We start from the raw sequence: 6,000 nt of genomic DNA, 5'->3' as shown, positions 1-6,000 counted from the left end.
AGTTAGTTTTTTTAGGGGAAAAAATAAAACAGGTTAAGTTTTGGGAATGGTGGGGGTCGGTGGAGGAGCCGTTAGTTTCCAACTTCCCAACATGCAAGGTCTTACGCTACAAAACTCTTTGCCCAGAAAAATGCAAACAAAACAATAACAAAAACTTAAATAAGCAACAATAAAAACAAACAAACGAAAAACATACCAAAAAGCCCAACCCATAAATGCACATTTGATGATATGGTCTGAACTGAACTTTATTTTTTCATAGCATTCATGACGTTTAATGTAACTAATACTAACCAGAGGCTTGTGTAAATTCTTAAATGAAGAAAATTCAAGGAAATAAGGATAGAATGGTAAGGAAGTACCAAATAAGAAAGTAAATAGGCAAAGAGAAGAGGAGAACAAATTCTAGTCATTAGAATGTTTGCACTCAGATATCAAACTTTGAGAATTTGAAGAAAGATCAGCTTGGAACCTCTGAGATGAAAACTTGGAGTAGAACCACCATTTGACCCAGTTATCCCACTCCTCAGTATACACCTAAAGTACTTTAGATCAGCACACTACAATGACACAGCTACATCAATGTTTATAGTAGCTCAATTCACAATAGCAAAGCTATGGAACCAACCTAGGTGCCCTTCAACAGATGAATGGATAAAGAAAATGTGGTGTATATACACAATGGAATACTACTCAGCCATAAAGAGAAGTGAAATTATGGCATTTGTGGGTAAATGGATGGAACTGGAGAATTTCATGCTAAGTGAAATAAGCCAATCCCCCCAAACCAAAGGCCAAATGTTCTCTCTGATATGCAGATGCTAACACATAATAAGGGGTAGGGGAGGAAGAATAGACATTCTTTGGACTAGACAAAGGAGAATGAAGGGAAGAGAGAGGGGATGGGAATAGGAAAAACAATAGAATGAATCAGACATAACTTTTTTATGTCCGTATATGGACACATGACCAGTGTAACTCCACATCATGTTTAACTGTGAGAATGAGATCCTAATTAGAATAAGTTATACTCTAGGTATGTATAATATGTCAAAGTACATCCTACTGTCATGTATACCTAAAAAGAGCAAATAAAAAAACTGAGGTAAAATTAGAAACAAATCAAGTAATATTAAAAACAGTTTACTATTTCAAAGTTGATGCTCTCAGTCAACCTGTGCATCATTGATTCTGTTTTCAGATAAATTTCCTGGGTTCCTTCTTTTACTCTCTTGTCTTAGAAAACAGGCAAAAGTTTATAAATAAGAAGTCCTGCCTCCCTAGAGATGACAGAACCGCTAGCAATGTGAGAGACCCAGAAATCCCTTCATTGTAAAGTCTGAGGATAGTAAGTTCTGATTTTAGCTCTACTAAGAGACTATTCCGAGTTGGAAATGGGTGGTCCAATTCTCCCATCTTGGAAAGACAAGTGAGCTTACGTATGACTACTTCTTATGAAAATAATTGTTTGACTTGTTACTTGTAAAATTCAAGAGGCTGATTTACTATGGGAACCTGTGTAGACCAGCAGAATGAGCTCAGAGTGGCAACTTTGAAAAATACTGGAGATAGATCAGGATTTGAATTCTAGCTCTAGTGTATTCATATACTATATAACATAGTATATGTTCTATGACTTTAGATAACTCAGTCTCCTTGTGTCTATTTCCTAGCTGATGGTACAGTTCTGGTGTTTGAAACTATATGTAGTATATTCTAGGATCTATCGTTGAGTTATATGAAATCGCCATTTTATTGCTCAGACATTAAAATATCAGCAATTTCATGTGGCACAGCTTGGTATATACAGTGGGTGTCACATTAATAGTAGCCATCAGGATTGTTCATTTGATATTTTAAAGATTTTTAAGCTTGAAAATGTACGAGCATTTATATACTGATGAAAAGGATGTGCAAAGGATGATCATATAAAGTGCCTTATTATTTTCTTTTAAAGCATAATAGCTTTAATGAGATATAATTCAAATTTCATAAAATTGTCCCTTTTAAAGTATGCAATGCAGTGGTTCTTAGTATATTTACAGAGATGTGTCATTATTACCACTAATTTTAGGATATTTTCATCACTCCTAAAAGAAACTGTGCCCATAAGTAGTCATTCCCTATTCTTCCCTCCCTATAGCGCGTGGAAATGACTAATCTTTCTGTGTCTACAGACTTGCTTCTGCTGGACATTTCTTAAAAATGGAATTAGACAATATGTGGCCTTTTGTGAAGGACCTCTTTTGCGTCAACTAAATTTTTCAAGGTTTGTACACGTTATTCTTTTTTATGGATGAATACTATTTCATTGTATAGGTATACTAGAAAGTGTTTCTCTATTCATAATATGGTGGAAATAGGGACTGTTTCTATTTTTTGGATCTTATGTTAATGTGGCTATAAACACTCATATACAAGTTTTTGTGTAGACATATCTTCAATTCTCTTAGGAAGGAATTTGCTGAGTCATGTGGTGACTGTTTAAAACTTGAAGCAACTAACCAACTTTCTTTGTCTGTTAGAAATAGCTAAAAAGTGGGTTATTTCTGGGATAAAATGCAGGATGAACTCAGCGCATCTCTTCTAGAAAGCAAGGAAGTGCTAAGTATGTCAAGAATGGAAGCATGTCATAGGGACACAGGAGCCAACCTGAAAAAGCTGCCCATAGCCCAAATTGGAAGCATCTGAGCGACAAAGGAAGTAGCATGGTATTAAGTTACCACCTGGAGTATGAAATAAATATATGAGACCATAATGAGGTAAATGCATGATGGAATAAACAAATAAATGAAAGAAGAGGCCAGTTTTCCCCAAAGAAGAATTTCAAATAACAGAAGTGGGTACTTTTTCCTCTTGGTACTTAATTCCCTTGAGTGTGGGCTGATCCTAGTAACTTACTTTCAAAAAACAGAGTATGGAAAAGGGAAAAAAAAAGGTAACTTTATAGAGAAACTTGGCAATGCTCCCTTGACCCAGTGATCAAGTAATATCACCAATTATAATGTTGCTATCAAGTATCCGCAAGGCCTATAACTCCAATTTGATGATGAGAAACTATCATATAAATGCAAATTGAGCCAGGCTCGGTGATGCCTGTAATCCCAGCAGCTCAGGAGGCTGAGACAGGAGAATCTCGAGTTCAAAGCCAGCCTCAGCAACTGAGAAATGCTACGCAACTCTCAGTGGGACCCTGTCTCTAAATAAAATACAAAATAGGGTTGGGGATGTGGTTCAGTGGTTGAGTGCCCTTGAGTTCAATCCCTGGTACCAAAAAAAAAAAAAAAAAAGGCAAATTGAAAGACATTATACAAAATACAACACCAGTACTCTTCAAAACTGTTAAGATTATGAAAAATAAGGAAAGATTGAATAACTGTCACAGACCAGAAGAGACTCAGGAGACTTGAAAACTAAATGCAACCTGGTATCCTGGGTGAGATCTTGGAGCAGGAGAAAGACATTAACAGAAAAACTGGTGAAATCCAAATGATGTCTGGAATGTAGTTAATAGTCATAGTACTAATAGTAAATAATACCAATGTTGGCTTCTGAATTTTGACAAAGTTACTATTGTAATATATAATGTTGATATTCGGGCAAATTGAGTGAGGGATATTCTGGAAAACTTTCTGTACTATCTTTTTAATCTTATTATGAATCTAAAATCATTCTGAAATAAATAGTTTTACTTAAAAATAAACCCAATACAAATAAACAACACATTTTAGTTGAAATGCAATTATATTTATCAAAACAAAATTATTTAGTGAATAAATATGTGTGGGCATAGGAATGATTATCCAGGTAATTCAGATAAAAGAATGTGTTATTGGGAATGAATGTTGCGATTGATCTGAACTGATTAAGTTTACCAGGGAATTGCTTATCTTTCTATCAGACTATCTACAGTTACAGGTTGGTTAGCTGAAGCAACAACAGCTACCATAGCAATGAAGATTTTTTTTTTTTTAGCATTTGCTCCCCAGAATTGGCACTTAGGGCACAGTTCTCTTGCCTTTTTTTTGTGGATTACCTTATCTCTTTTCTTAAGTAGTATCAGCATTTTCCAAATTAGTGGGTTAGTGTTACACCCAAGAAGGTATTAATTTCCCCTGGCCTCCTTTACCTTGTCTTGCTAAAACACACTTCACACATGCTTGCTGGTTGATCTCATTCTTAGTCCAGGACTCAGCTCTCACTTAAACAGTGATGACTCCCAAATCTGTATTCTCACCCTTCTCTCTCAGGTTTCAGTGTGGCATAACCAATTCTTCTTTCAGACATAAACTGGCTATCCCATTGGTTTTGTAATGGGAATGATCCCAAAGTCAAATTCACTCTCTTTCTGCCTTTCATTCCTGTTCAATTTGTTCCCCCACCTGTGTTCTTTCCTCAGTTTTAACAATCATCTATCATTCAGGGGCAAAAGAAACCTTCTGTGTGGCCTTCAATGTCTTCCTGCTACAGACATTGGTTGTTCAAATTGAGCCATGTTTTTTAGGTTGTGGATGGAACCCCCTGTCTGCTCATTGATGTTGACCTTGATTCTACTTTTGTTTTGCCCAGTCTTCCATGGAAGTGGTACAATATTGGAATTATCAATATAAAAATGATTTTGTTTAAACCAAGGGCCAATAATTTTTTTTTTTTGTAAAGCGCCAGATAATAAACAATTTAGGCTTTGTAGTCCATATGGCCTAACTCCTCAGCTCTGGTATTGTACATCAAAACAGCCATAGACTTTATGAAAACTGGCAGTGGGTCAGATTTGGTCTGTGAACCATACTTCACTAGTGCCTGAGGTAAGCCACAGGATTGGATGAGATTGTTTATGATAATAGGCTGAGAGGGTCAAGGGACTCAGCACAGAATGTGGAGAAACATCAATGTTAAAGGAATTGGCTTGGCAAGAGAACTCAATGAGAACAGTAGTCTGAGAAGTTGGGAAGCAATGAGGGTATCCAAGAAATCAAAGTGGCAATGTATTTCTGTCATTATCAAATGCTGAAGAAGTAGGATGTACAGAAATTTGAGTGAGTTTGGACATAAGCCATCCTGAGACTGTGGTGCTTTAGGAGAGAAGCGGACAGAAACCTGGAACAAGGGTTACCTAAGCTGAAGCCGGACTTTGAGGTCCAGACCATTCAAGGAAGATGGGGATAGATGGAGGAATCATGGAGTTCTTGGGCCAAACACAACTCAAGGATTGCTCAGGATCACAAAATTCCAGTTCTGGATGGCAAGTTTTCTGTGTTTAGGAGTGGTGGGATTGTGAACTTGACGACCTTACTCGAATATAGAAAAGTGGATACATGTCCTGAAAATGAATGTTGATTTCTCGATAGTTCACATCTCATTGCCTGCTGTCCAGGGAGGGAACTGCAAATAGGAATAGAGATGCTGGAAAGTTGGACATTATGGATAAAACCAACCCACCAACCACCAGCCTCTAACTCTACCCCTCTCTTCCTTCCCCACCCCAGCATATGTGGGGGTAAGAAGGTAATTAGAAAATTTTAGAATAACTTGATACTATGCATTATATCTTTAAAAAACACCCCATTTTCTGTTGTCACCATTTAAGATCATAAAAAAATAGTTGGAATTTATAATTTGATAGTTTAGAACAACATTTAGGTTGTGGATGGAACCCCCTATCTGCTCATTGATGTTGACCTTGATCCCACTTTTGTTTTGCCCAGTCTTCCATGGAAGTAGGTACAATATTGGAATTATTTAAATGTTTTGAATTTTTTGATAATGGAAATACATCAGTCATCCTTAAGGTATAACTCTCACAATGAATGGTTTTGTATAAAAATCTTTTTTTTTTCTGTTTTGGTACTGAGTGTTTAACCCAGGGGCACTTTACCACTGAACTACATGCATAGCCCTTTTCATTTTTTATATTGATAGAGGGTCTCACTAAGTTCCTTAGGGCGTTCTAAGTTGCTGAGGCATCCAACTTGCAATCCTCTTGCTTCAGCCTCCAGAGTT

The sequence above is a fragment of the Marmota flaviventris genome, chromosome 4 (assembly GCF_047511675.1).
Source record: "Marmota flaviventris isolate mMarFla1 chromosome 4, mMarFla1.hap1, whole genome shotgun sequence".
NCBI lineage: Eukaryota > Metazoa > Chordata > Mammalia > Rodentia > Sciuridae > Marmota > Marmota flaviventris.
The sequence above is the reverse complement of the archived record's forward strand: the minus strand, read 5'-3'. Positions refer to the sequence as shown.